The following is a 12501-nucleotide window of genomic DNA, read 5'->3' as shown; positions in this document are numbered from 1 at the left end:
CAAAAAATATAAAAAAAACGTCTAGATACCTAGGGGACATAGAAGTGCATACTTAACCCCCACTGGTTCCTAGACTATCTGTGTCAATTTCGATTTAATTTTTTTAGTATCTATTTCAGGAATTTTCCGCTACTCGATTTAAATTTAACTAAGGCATATATACATAGAAATTTTTTCTATTTCCTAGAAATACACAAACAATTGACTCTAATTTATTTAATAAATTTTATCCCCATTTACTAAAACCAATTTAAATTTCCAAAGGGTCCAGAGCCGACATAGAATTAATTATTATTATAGTGCAACCAAAACTAAACAAAACAATCCACCTAAATCAACGTTTTTTTACTTTTCCACAAAAACAAGTGGCCGGCATGGTATCAGCGCGAATTGGCCACTGCGTCGCAAGCTCTTCCACCACTACACCGTTTCTTGGTTAGCTTCAGTAGCATCACTGCAATTTGTTCAGTGGCGAAAAATTTAGTTATGAATAAACCGTCTAACGGGAGGGTGTAGCTGATAGCTGCGCAATACGGTATAGCACGCGAGCCGCAGTACGAAAAAACACGTGAACTGAATTCTGTGCTATTGTTAATGTAAGTGTATTTAAATAACTATGAACGTTTAGTTGTTTTATTTAGTAGTAGACTGTTTTGATGAATTGTACGAGTTTTTAAGGTGAGTAAACATTTGGTTTTTGTCCCATTTGATTTAAATATTGTTAAAACCAGAATATATAAAATTACATAAGAAACATTTATCATTTACTCTGAAACATTTTCTTGTTGCTCTTTAGTTTGTTTACACATGTATATTTTGTGAATACACCACAATTGCGAAACAAATTGATTATTTGACGTTTCAGTATTAAAATTAAATAAGCTTGAATCTTGCTATATTCATTTAAAAACAACAGAAATTTAATTGTTTATAGTTTTATAGACTACTTATTACATTTCTTTAGAAATTAAAGCTGTTCTAATTTAAAACTCATATCCAATTTTACCAGATAGATTGGTTCTTATTTTCTTGTTCCTTCAAAACGATTGGTGTGTTTTCACCTGACTGTTACGACTTCTCCAGTTTTTTATATTCTCTATTAGTTTGCTCCAGTTTTCTATTTCTAATTTATTTTGCGTTCTTCTATTTGCCCATTCTACCTACTTGCTGGTGGTCTTCCTCTCTTCCTTAATCAGGCTTCCATTCTGTGCTACATCTCAACATCACATCTTTCTCTCTTCCATATACATGCCCCTATTATCTTATTTTAATGATTTAATAAATTTTGCTATATTTTTTCAATATTTTGTCAATTCATGATACATTAATTTTGTGCTCATTATGGTTAATTTTTTTCGTCCCATCATCGTTCTTAAACTTTTCTTTCCAGAATTTAAAGTCGTTTTTCTTTCTCTTTTATTACTGCTCTTATTACTTGTCATATTATTGTCTTAGAGTTTTAGCTTTATCGTAGTAGTTTAGTCTTTTTGATTACATTTTTTCTCCTTAACATATTTGGACCTCGCCTTACTTGCATCTTTCTTTTTGCAAAATTAGTTTGGGCATGTAGTATTTGCTTTCCTAGGGATATATCCAAGGCACACTATTTTTCGTTCCTTAATGAAGTTGAGTAGGTCTCGTTCGTATCCTGTATCTCTAAAAATCCTTTACAACCTTTCGTGGGTTTTCGCTGCCATATCTTCTTCTCGCCAGTTGTGTATTCCCATGGCATGCAAATCTTTTAGAACGTTGTCTTTTCATCTGAATCTAGGTGTGCCGATCGGATTTTTCTCCCATATCTGTTTGATGAGCCGTTCTTCATTTGCTCTATGCACATGTCCTGCTCTCCTCAGTCTCTTGGTTTTTATCTCGTTGATGTGTTGGTTGTACAAGGTTTTCAGTTCTTTATTTGTTATAATGCCAGGCCATATATTTTTTTTAGTATTTTGCGTTTAAAACGCCTTAACAATAGTTTATTTCCATTGGTTCTGGTCCATATTAATGAGCCGTACGTAACAACTTTCTAATCACTGTTCAGTATATTTGGAACTTCGATGATATCGACAGAATCTTGACTTTAGTATGTCTTGTAATGCGTAGTCCGCAAATTCTTTATCGCAGTCTCATTTCTCGTTTATTCTGGCCCAAATATTTAAATCCAGTGATATCCGCTCTATAGTAATTCAGTCGAGTATAAGATCGTATTGATTATGGCCTGTCGATCTATTACCATAAATTTGATCTGAGTAGCGCTGATTATAATTCCAAAACGTTTATCTATGGCGCCAATCCTGTCTAATATGTGCCGAAAATAGTTTAAAGTTTGTGCTAGAATTGTCGTATCGTTTGCATATCATGTATTGTCTATTGGAATTCTGCTAATTTTAATTCCTCTTCTTTTTGGTTTCACATAAATTTAGAATGTACACTGGAGTGCAAAATTAACCGGACATTCAAATTTTTATGTATTTTTTCATTTTTAAGGTCCAGAATACCTGTTACGTGGCCTCTATTAACACCGGATCATTGGAAGCAACGTTTACATTTTGCTCACGAACATCTTAATTTCGGTGTTAAAAAATGGGGTGCTGTGCTCTTTACGAATGAATCAAGATTTAACATATTATACTCATTAGATGGACGGCCTGGGATTTTGAGAAGAGCTGGTGAACGTTATCATCAATATTGTTTTACTCCCGGAGTTCAATTTGGTGGAGGTGGTATAATGGTGTGGGCAGGCATTTCCGTAGAGCCTTATACAGAACTTGTTACAATTCGAGCGAGCAATTTAAACGCTGAGAGGTATATTGAACATTGTTTAGAAGATCATATAATGCCATTTGTCCCATTTGTTGGAGAAAAGTTTCGCCTAATGCAAGATAAGGCTCGCCCGCACATTGCAAGAATAACGAGATTCCATTCGACGTCATTCAAACCATTAATGACTTGGAGCAAGCAGTTCGTGACTTATGGGAGCACATACATACAGGAAAAATGTGCTGCCTTAATACGAAGTAAGCCTGATTGAATGAAAGCCATAATTAGGGCTCGTGGAGATACCTCACCCTACTAAATATTGTTTTTTATTCAAAAATGTTTACAATTAGAAAAATAAATTTTTGTTCCTTAAGGATTTTCAAATTTTTTATTCTTTTTTCATTGTTAAATTCTTGATTGAATGATTTGTAATAAATTTTACTTATTCTTACTTATAAATTTTGTTTATTCTTAAATACCTAATTAAATATTAAATACTCAAGCTTTTTTAAACGCCAATTTTGAGGAAAAATCTGGGTGTCTGATTACTTTTGCACTCCAGTGTATTTTCTATGTATATATTAAAAAATACTGACGACAAAATATAGCCTTAAAGTAGCTCCTTTACAATTGAAGGTATCTATAACATCTTGGTGTTGGTTATAACAGTTTTTGAATCAATAGTTGATTGAAAACGAAGTCTCGCTCATAATATATACCTGACAAGATTTCGTATAAACTTTTTAATACTTTTATGATAAAGCCTACACCATTTCCAGGATTCGTCGCTGTTTCCTGAATAATAAAATGATGCAACATTTTTCTCGCACATGCCATTATCTGACCATCTGATTTTGAGAATTTCCAGGATATCGTTATTAAGTTTAATTTGTTTTATGGTATTATCAAGTTTACCTGTCGTAAAAAGTGATCTGATGTAAAAAGTGATGCACCAATTCGCAGTTTAGTCTTTCTCATGCTAAGCCAAGAGATTTTTAATACACTCAGATGATTAAATATCAGACATTTTTAATGGCGGCAATACTTGTCATATTACAACACTTTTCCTGGATTACTGCTTATTCACTATATTCGCAGCTAACCTTCAAATGTGAATACCATCCACTACCCGCTTACCTTTGCAGCCCGTACTAGCCTGCAGCTCAGCCAGAAGTTTCCTACAATACAATGCTTTATATATAGTTTCTGAATAGTATTATTTATCGCATTGATTTTCCTGTTTTCTATTTTTGAAAACTACGTAGATATTAACAAGTTTTCATAGTTCTTACTCAATATTTTCCCTTTATCTATATTGTTATACAAATAGTTGTTTGCTGTGCATTTTTGACAGCATTTATTTGTTTCTTATTAGATGTTAATATAGGTTTGTCGAGTCCATTTTATTTCTTGAAACGACAACTCGACTACAAGCCCATAGAAGATGTTTAATGGGTTATTTGACCTAGCATCAATCACATATAAAACAATACTAGAATATGTAATACGATTTAAGAAATTCCGTCAATTCTTATCGGTACAGGTGAGTCACAGGGAAGACGTTTTGGCCATACATATTTATACGGCATTTAAAACTTAGGAGGTAATACAAAAATAATGACCTGCGACCCAATGCCGTACAAAAATATTGATAGTAGGAGCAGGGAGAATTTTTTATTTTCGGAAAAGCTTTTCCTCGGTTTCGGCAATTTGACACAGTACGGCATTCACACTTAAAGTTTCGGATTGGTATATAGATTTTTGCATCGCCGCGTACATTTCGGTAGGAACAGGGGTGAGAAATCCAAGGCGTAACCCTTAATTTGAACCCCCATTCTTTGAGTATTGATAAGAATTGGCGGCGTAGTTTCTAAAGTCATTATTACACATTGCAGTATTCATTTATATGAGATTCATTTTGAATTAGATGATCCCTTAAAGATGTCCCATGGGCTTGTAGTCTAAACTATATCATCTGGATCCGTGATCACTTACGGTAACAATGTAAAAAATAGTGCAGATAAATGTTCTGAATTCAATAATTAGTTTCTTTTAACTTGGTTAAAAGAATGTTTGAATTCTATAAAAACTATATGAAGTGCATATGGATGTTATTTCTAGTTTTTTTCCAACATTTTGTATCAAATATGTATCAAATCTCTGCCCGTGTGTAATAAAAAAAACACAAGGAATAATAAGCTGTTGTGTATAAATACATACTACTTTCCAAAATTAATGCACCACCTCAAATGCACATTTTAAAGCTTTTTTCCTCTGAACTATTGATTGGATTGCGAAATTTTTTCATATTATTCGTCTATTTCTAAGGAATTACTCTACCAATGTTTTCTGAGAACTGTCAACGTTTTACTCATATACGGGGTGTAAAAATAATGTGCCTTTTAATTTTATTTTACCACACCCTGTGAAAATTATTAGAAACAAACACTATCTTATTGATATTACGAGATATCTTTATGGTTTTTCAATATTTTCGTAAACAATAATATCTTTATTACCAAAGATCATACAAAATTTTAAATGTAACAAGTTTTTATGGTTATCTAGAGCAGATGAAAGCAAAGAAAACACTTAAACACATTACATAAACTTTATTGACATTTAAAGCAGTTAAGCGCTAAGAAAACACAACCTTAATAATCTTTCACAAATTTCTTGTCTCAAAAACACTTAATAACCAGTATTTTCGCCTCTATTTCTAATTACTTATTCACAGCGATTAGGCATACTTAAAATCCAGCGTCGTATTTGGTCTTGATCAGTTGCATCCCAAACTTCGATCATCATAACTTCTATGTCGACAAGAGTGACAGGCGGTGGTTGTCGGCTCCTGAGTTGGAGATCAATAATATCCCAGAAACTCGGTTTATGTTTTGTATACCAAACTTTACCAAATAATCACGGACCACACGTGCACCATATGATCATGCATTAAAAGAAAATTATTTGCTATGTAAGGAGCAAAGATAACTGCATGGTTATACAAAATTTCTGTAATATACCTTTCACTTGTTAAGTAGCAAATTTCAAATTACTCAAGCAAATTGAAATTTACTTCTACAAAGATTTACATTTAAGGCTGTTGCTCTGGCTGGTATCTTCTTCTTTACGTACCATTTCAGCGACGGAGGCTGGCAATCATCATGGCTATTCTGATCTTAGATGCTGCCTCTCTGAATAGTTCGATTGATGTGTATCAGTACCATTCTCTTAAGTTACGCAACTATGAGATTCTTCTCCTTCCTACACTTCTCTTGCCCTGGATTTTCCCTTGTATGATTAATTAAAGTATGTTGTATCTTTCATTACACATAACATGCCTCAGGTATTGCAGCTTTCGTGTCTTGGTGGTTTCCAATATTTCCATTCTTTTGTTGACTCTTCTCATGACTTCGTTGTTTGTTATATGCTCGGTCCATGATATCTTCAGGATTCTTCTATACACCCACTGTTCAAATACTTCCAACTTTTTAGTAGTCGACGCGTTAAGTGTCCATGCTTCTATCCCGTAAAGCAGAGTCGAGAAATTATAACACCTTGCCAGCTTAAATCTCAAGTCTAATTTCAGTTCTTTGGCACAAAGTACCTTTCTCATTTTATTGAAGTTTGTTCGTGCTTTCTCTATTCAAACTTTGATCTCTTTAGAGTAATCGTTTGTGTGATTAATTATTGTGCCAAAATAATTGTAGTTTTCAACTTGTTCTAAAATTTTACCGTTAATTGTCAGGCTTTCATCGGTATTTTGAGTTTTTGATATCTTCATAAATTTAGTTTTCTTGATGTTTATTGATAATCCATATTCTTCTCCATACTCAACTGTGTTGTTTATTAGCTTTTGGAGGTCTTGGAGGCTGTCTGCTATTATGATAGTACCGTCCGTGTATCTAATGTTTTTAATTGGTGTTCCATTGACCTTTATTTCTGCTGTTTCTCCCTCAAGAGCTCTTTTCATAATTTCTTCAGAGTATGCATTGAATACACAGCTGGTGACAATACACACCCCTGTCGCTCTCCTCTTTTGATCTTTAAAAACATTTTAAGTGTGTGACATATCAGGCTTATGGTGCGATGGTCGGTGCATTCTCTAGCATTTATCTTTTTTGGGAGACAAATAAATGTTGAGGTCAACCATTCATTGGATATGTCACCCGAGTGATAAATTTCATTAAAGAGCTTTAAGAGGACATTCATGTACTTATTTTCTATTATTTTAAGGATATTGTTGTGAATTTATTAAAAGGTTCAATATTTATAACACTTACGGATTTAATTTATTTCTTTATTTATATTAACTTATCTGACAATAATTTATTAATATCCGTACGTAACAAATTCGCGAGCGCGGGTGTTCAGAATTAACTGTCCCTCCATATAAAAATGTTGTATTTATATACGAAATCCTGATATACTAGAACAGCATGGATGTTGACCCCAATTGACCTGGTTTCGCCTCGAATGGACAGGCCTAATTCCGGAAGATTCAAATGGAACCAGTTTTTTTATTACTTGGGGTTTATGGTCGAAAGGTCTCGTATAATCTAAAACATATTAGAATCAGTCATCATATATTTTACAGTTATTTTTAGGCCAGGATATTTATCGTAACATTGCCCCCCTCTTAAAAGATTGTTCCTCCTGGAACCTTGTCGGGACTGGAACCGGAACGGTATGCTGGTATCGGCAACTGGACCCTCTTTTACAACTTCCAGTTGTATAAAAATGACAAGGGACGGTTTTCTCTCCGCACCAGTAACTATGCGGATTGCAACAGACTAACACCCGGACTTCGGTGTCTTTAAAGATCTCTTCCACCATATTTCGGATAACTCTCCAATCTAATTGGCGGCACTCCAACTTTGGCATGGCTAACTTTTGCACGTCGGACTCCAGTACGTGCTCTCTCAATTGAAGTAAGGCTTCCCATACATCTCGGTAGGTAGGTTGGTCACGGGCAGTGTCTTTTGTTACCAGGTAGAAAAGGTAACGTGATGCATCTTGGAGTTTCAAGGTTTTACCGGGAGCTGGCACTTGGCATTGAAGTTCTGCAACTCGACCAAACTTCCTTCGAAAGACGGATGCCAACCCTGGTGCGTCTTTGATAGTGGCCGGGATGGTAAGGGCCAGCGAGTAGTCATCGGGGAGCGAGAGTAGATCTTGCTTTTCTTCAGTGGTAACACCATGTCTCGCTTTACCGGTACCTCCATAGGCACCCATGAATTCCTCAAACGTGAGGTCAGACACATCGTGGATTTGGTTTACTTCCACTTCTTCATCTACGTTGTGGTCACCTTCGAAAGACGCCAACCGGTTATGGTGTACTATCATCGGCTTTCCCCTCGGAATCTTGCTTATTCGGTAGATGACATCGTTGATCTTCTCCATAATGAGGTATGGACCTTCCCAAAACTGCTGCAATTTGGGAGAACAACCTTTTCGCTTCTTGGGATTATACAGCCATACTTTGTCGTTCTTCTTAAAGCAACCCTTTTCGGCTTGTGTATCGTACCGTTTCTTCATTCTGTCGCTAGCGATCTGAAGGTGGGAACGGACCAACTCATGTACATCGTCCATTCTTCTTCGTAATTCGATCACATAATCTTCACCTGCTACATCTTCTCCAGGTTTACATCCAAACTCGAGATCACAAGGTAGTCGCATTTCGCGTCCGAATAGGACTTTGGCTGGTGTCTGGCCTGTTGATTCGTTAACAGCAGATCTGTAGGCCATTGTGAAGAACGGAAGGTATTGGTCCCAGTCTCGCTGATGATCGGACACCATCTTTGTCAAATACTTGCCAACTGCCCTATTCATTCGTTCTACCATACCATCCGATTGCGGATGATACGCGGTAGTTCTTGTTTTCTTTATGCCTAGTCTATCACATATTCCTTGGAATAGATCGCTTTCGAAGTTCCTGCCTTGGTCACTATGGATCTCCAAAGGCGCTCCAAATCGGCTGATATATTCTTGGATCAACTTATCTGCAACGGTGGCGGCCTTCTGGTCTGGAAGTGCGTAAATCTCGACCCACTTAGTGAAGTAATCCATTACTACCAGCATGTACTTGCCTCCATTTTCACTTTCTGGAAATGGCCCAGCGATGTCCAAAGCTATTCTTTCAAACGGGCTTCCAACATTATATTGTCTCATAGGAGCTCTCCTTTTTCGGTAAGGCCCGTTACTCGTGGCACAAATAGTACATTTCTTACACCAGTCTTTTACATCGTCGGAACTGTTCATCCAATAAAACCGTTCCCGAATTCGCTGAAGGGTTTTCCTTACACCAAAATGCCCTCCCGATGGACTGTCGTGTAACTGACGAAGTACTTCCGCTATTCTGCTCTTTGGGATCACCAACTGTCTTCTCTTTTCCGAACCGTCATCATTTTCCAGGACTCGTTTGAGCAAGCCATCTTCGATGATAAATGAGTCCCACTGGGCCCAATACGTCTTAACTACTGAGCATAGGTTTGATATTTCCTGCCAAGGTGGTCGACGGTTTTCCTCTTTCAATTTTCGGATTTTCTGTATAACTGGATCTCTCTCTTGTTCTTCCCTTATCTTAGTAGGCGTCCAGTCGTCGTTGACAATCGTCGTTCTTAGCACTGCTGCTTCCTTGGATTCCGTTTTGTTGCAGTGGGAACACTCTGCTGGGCATGGCCTTCTGGAAAGAGAATCAGCGTTTCTGTGGCTAACTCCGGCCCGGTGCTCAATCTTAAAATCGTATTCTTGGAGTCGTTCGATCCACCTGGCTATCTGACCCTCTGGATTCTTAAACTGCATCAACCACTTAAGGGCGGCATGGTCGGTTCGGATTAGAAACTTTCTGCCATAGAGGTATTGATAGAAGTGCTCTACTGATTTCACTACTGCCAGAAGTTCTCTTCTCGTGACGCAATAATTCCGTTCAGGTTTTGAAAGAACTTTACTAAAATATCCGAGAACTCGTTCCTGTCCTCCTTGAATCTGAGACAGCACTCCTCCAATTCCCACATTACTTGCGTCCGTATCTAAGATGAACTCTCCTTCTGGCAGTGGATACCCTAAAATTGGTGCTGTTATTAAATGCTTTTTCAACGTTTCAAAGGCATTTTGGCAGTCTATATCCCAGCGGTATTCTCTTGCTTCCTCTGTAAGTCGCGTTAATGGCTTAGCGATATCTGCAAACTTCTTAATAAACCTCCGGTAGTAAGTACATAGTCCAAGAAAACTTCTCACTTGATGTTTGTCAGTTGGTTTTGGCCATTCCTTAATGGAATCGATTTTTCCCTTATCCACGGCCACTCCTTCTTTACTGACTATATGACCCAGATAATTGACTTTACCTTGAAATAGCTGGCACTTCTTGGGGTTTAGCATCAATTGGGCAGCTTTAAGTCGATTAAAAACGTTTTCTAAATTCCTCAAATGATCTTCGAATGTCTCCCCCAAGACGATTATGTCATCTAAATAAACCAGGCATGTTTTCCAAGATAACCCTCTCAACACATTTTCCATAAGCCTCTCAAATGTCGCAGGAGCATTACAAAGTCCAAATGGCATAACGTTGAATTGCCACAATCCAGATCCTGTGGTGAAGGCTGTCTTTTCTTTATCGACTGGGTCCATTTCTACCTGCCAGTATCCAGACTTCAAATCCAAAGTAGAAAACAATTTACTTCCAGCCAATGTGTCCAATGTGTCATCGATCCGAGGCAGAGGATAACTATCTTTCTTGGTAACGTTGTTCAGCAAACGGTAATCCACACAGAACCTCGTCGTTCCGTCTTTCTTCTTAACCAGGACCACCGGAGAGACCCATGGGCTCGTAGAAGGTTCTATCACCCCGTCTTTCTTCATTTCCTGAACAATCGTTTCAGCTTCCTCTCTTTTCGCCTGTGGTAATCGTCGAGCTGTTTGACGAATTGGCTTAGCATTACCAGTATCAATTTTATGCTTAACAACGGTAGTTCTTCCCGTCTTCCCTCCTTTCGGTACGAAAATATCACGATACTGCCGAAGAAATTCCCTTAATTTCCTTTTCTCCATCTGATTTAGAGACTGTCCTGCAACTGCAACCATTTGGTCGAATTTGTCGTTGGAATTATCAGATGTTGTCGCCTGACGGATTATGGATGTCACAGGTACACAAGTTCCTACTTTTGTCTCTTTCTTTATGGTCACTGGGTAGTCGTTGACATTGATAAGTCTCACAGGAATTTCTTTAGCCGAAGTCACCAATTCCTTTCCAATTATGATTCCACGGCCAACCTCATCGTCGTGGTTCCAAGGCTCCATCATAACAGGTCTCCCTTCGTCTACAATTCCCTGTAGTCGCGCTACTATGATCGTTTCGCTTCTCGCAGGCACGACTGTATCTTCTGTAATGGCTGCTTGCACAGTGTTGTCATTATGTGGATGGAAAAATACCTCCTCGTTGCCAACTTTGATTACCTTATTCTTAAAATCCAATTGGAATCCATGCATATTCATTACGTCCATTCCTAATATAACATCCTCTTCGATGTCAGCAACTATAACAGTATGGACAAACTTTTCTGCCCCAATTCCCAATTGTACCTGGATTTCTCCATGAATGTTGGCATTTTCACCTGTAGCGGTCCGAAGTCGTAACCTCGTTGGTAACAGTTTCTTTCGGCTGTTTATAACTGTCGGGCGTATAATGGTTCTGGTCGCTCCGGTATCCACCAACAACGTATGCTTTTTACCATTTATGTCTCCATCTACATATACACTATCTTCACGACATTTCAAAGAAGCTATTAGTATGAGAGGGTCTTTGGAAAAGTTCTGGGTCGAAGCTGCCCCCCTAAGGCTGACCCGTTCTAGTTTTCCTGATGGTGAGTTTCTTGATTTGCGTCGTACCTAGGGTGCTTACAGGAGCTTCGTACGTGTCCTATTTCGCCACAATTCCAGCATCTGATGGTCTTCGTTTTCTTGTATGTCATGCTTTTTATCATATTAACGAGCTGGTCAAGTTTATCTTCATCTTCTTCCTCTTTTACAGTCCTAACTTTACTGTACCCGCCAGAGGCCTGCGTAGCTGACTCGTATTCGAGGGCGGCGGATAGGACATCAACCAGCGTCTTGTGACGAGCTAATCGCAGTGTTCTCTGCATTTCATGATCACGAAGACCATCAATAAATGTTTGCACGGCCAATTTTTCCATCATGTCTTCGGGAGCTGTTGGATAAGCATATCGTACTAATCTGGCAATATCTACCTCATATTCTTGAAGAGCCTCATCTTTCTTCTGTCTACGATTTTTAAGCTGTGACTGATATACATGCTCCAAATGTTCGTGGCCATATCGCATATTTAACCTCTTCTTCAGTTGTTCGAAATCATCGGTCTCCTCTACGGCTATGGTCTGAAGCACATCTAAGGCATCTCCTCGAAGGGCGATAGTCAGGTTTACAGCCTTTTCTTTTTCAGACCATCCATTTGCTCTTGCGGCTGATTCGAACTGTTTCATGTAGTTGTTCCATGATGATTTTCCGTCGAAGGTTGGGACTTTAACATGGACAGTACCTCCACTTCCTTCAAATTTCGGTCGTGTTTCCAACTTACATTTCGTCTCGTCTTCTTTTGTCTCCACTGTAATTGGATTGTTTCCTCTCTCTGCTGTCCCGGTTTCCTCCATCTTCCTTTCTATCTCTTTAATCTTTTCTTCGAAGGCCGACATATCGGCAGCAACTTGGTTTTTTAGCGAAGACATTCTA

The 12501-nt window shown here is 37.9% G+C and overlaps 1 protein-coding gene across 1 annotated transcript in view; it reads left to right on the top strand.

Moving 5' to 3' along the window:
• The first annotated feature begins 444 nt into the window (after positions 1 to 444).
• Positions 445 to 12501, top strand: part of LOC140437262 (extracellular serine/threonine protein CG31145) — a 938516-nt gene continuing 926459 nt past the window's right edge. Inside the window, exon 1 of the mRNA XM_072526682.1 lies at positions 445 to 678. The gene's annotated coding sequence lies outside the window, so the exon portion shown is untranslated. The remainder of the gene's footprint in view (positions 679 to 12501) is intronic.

Source organism: Diabrotica undecimpunctata, chromosome 3 (genome assembly GCF_040954645.1).
Source record: "Diabrotica undecimpunctata isolate CICGRU chromosome 3, icDiaUnde3, whole genome shotgun sequence".
Lineage (NCBI taxonomy): Eukaryota > Metazoa > Arthropoda > Insecta > Coleoptera > Chrysomelidae > Diabrotica > Diabrotica undecimpunctata.
Note: the sequence above shows the minus strand (reverse complement) of the source record. Positions and strands in the feature narration are given on the sequence as shown.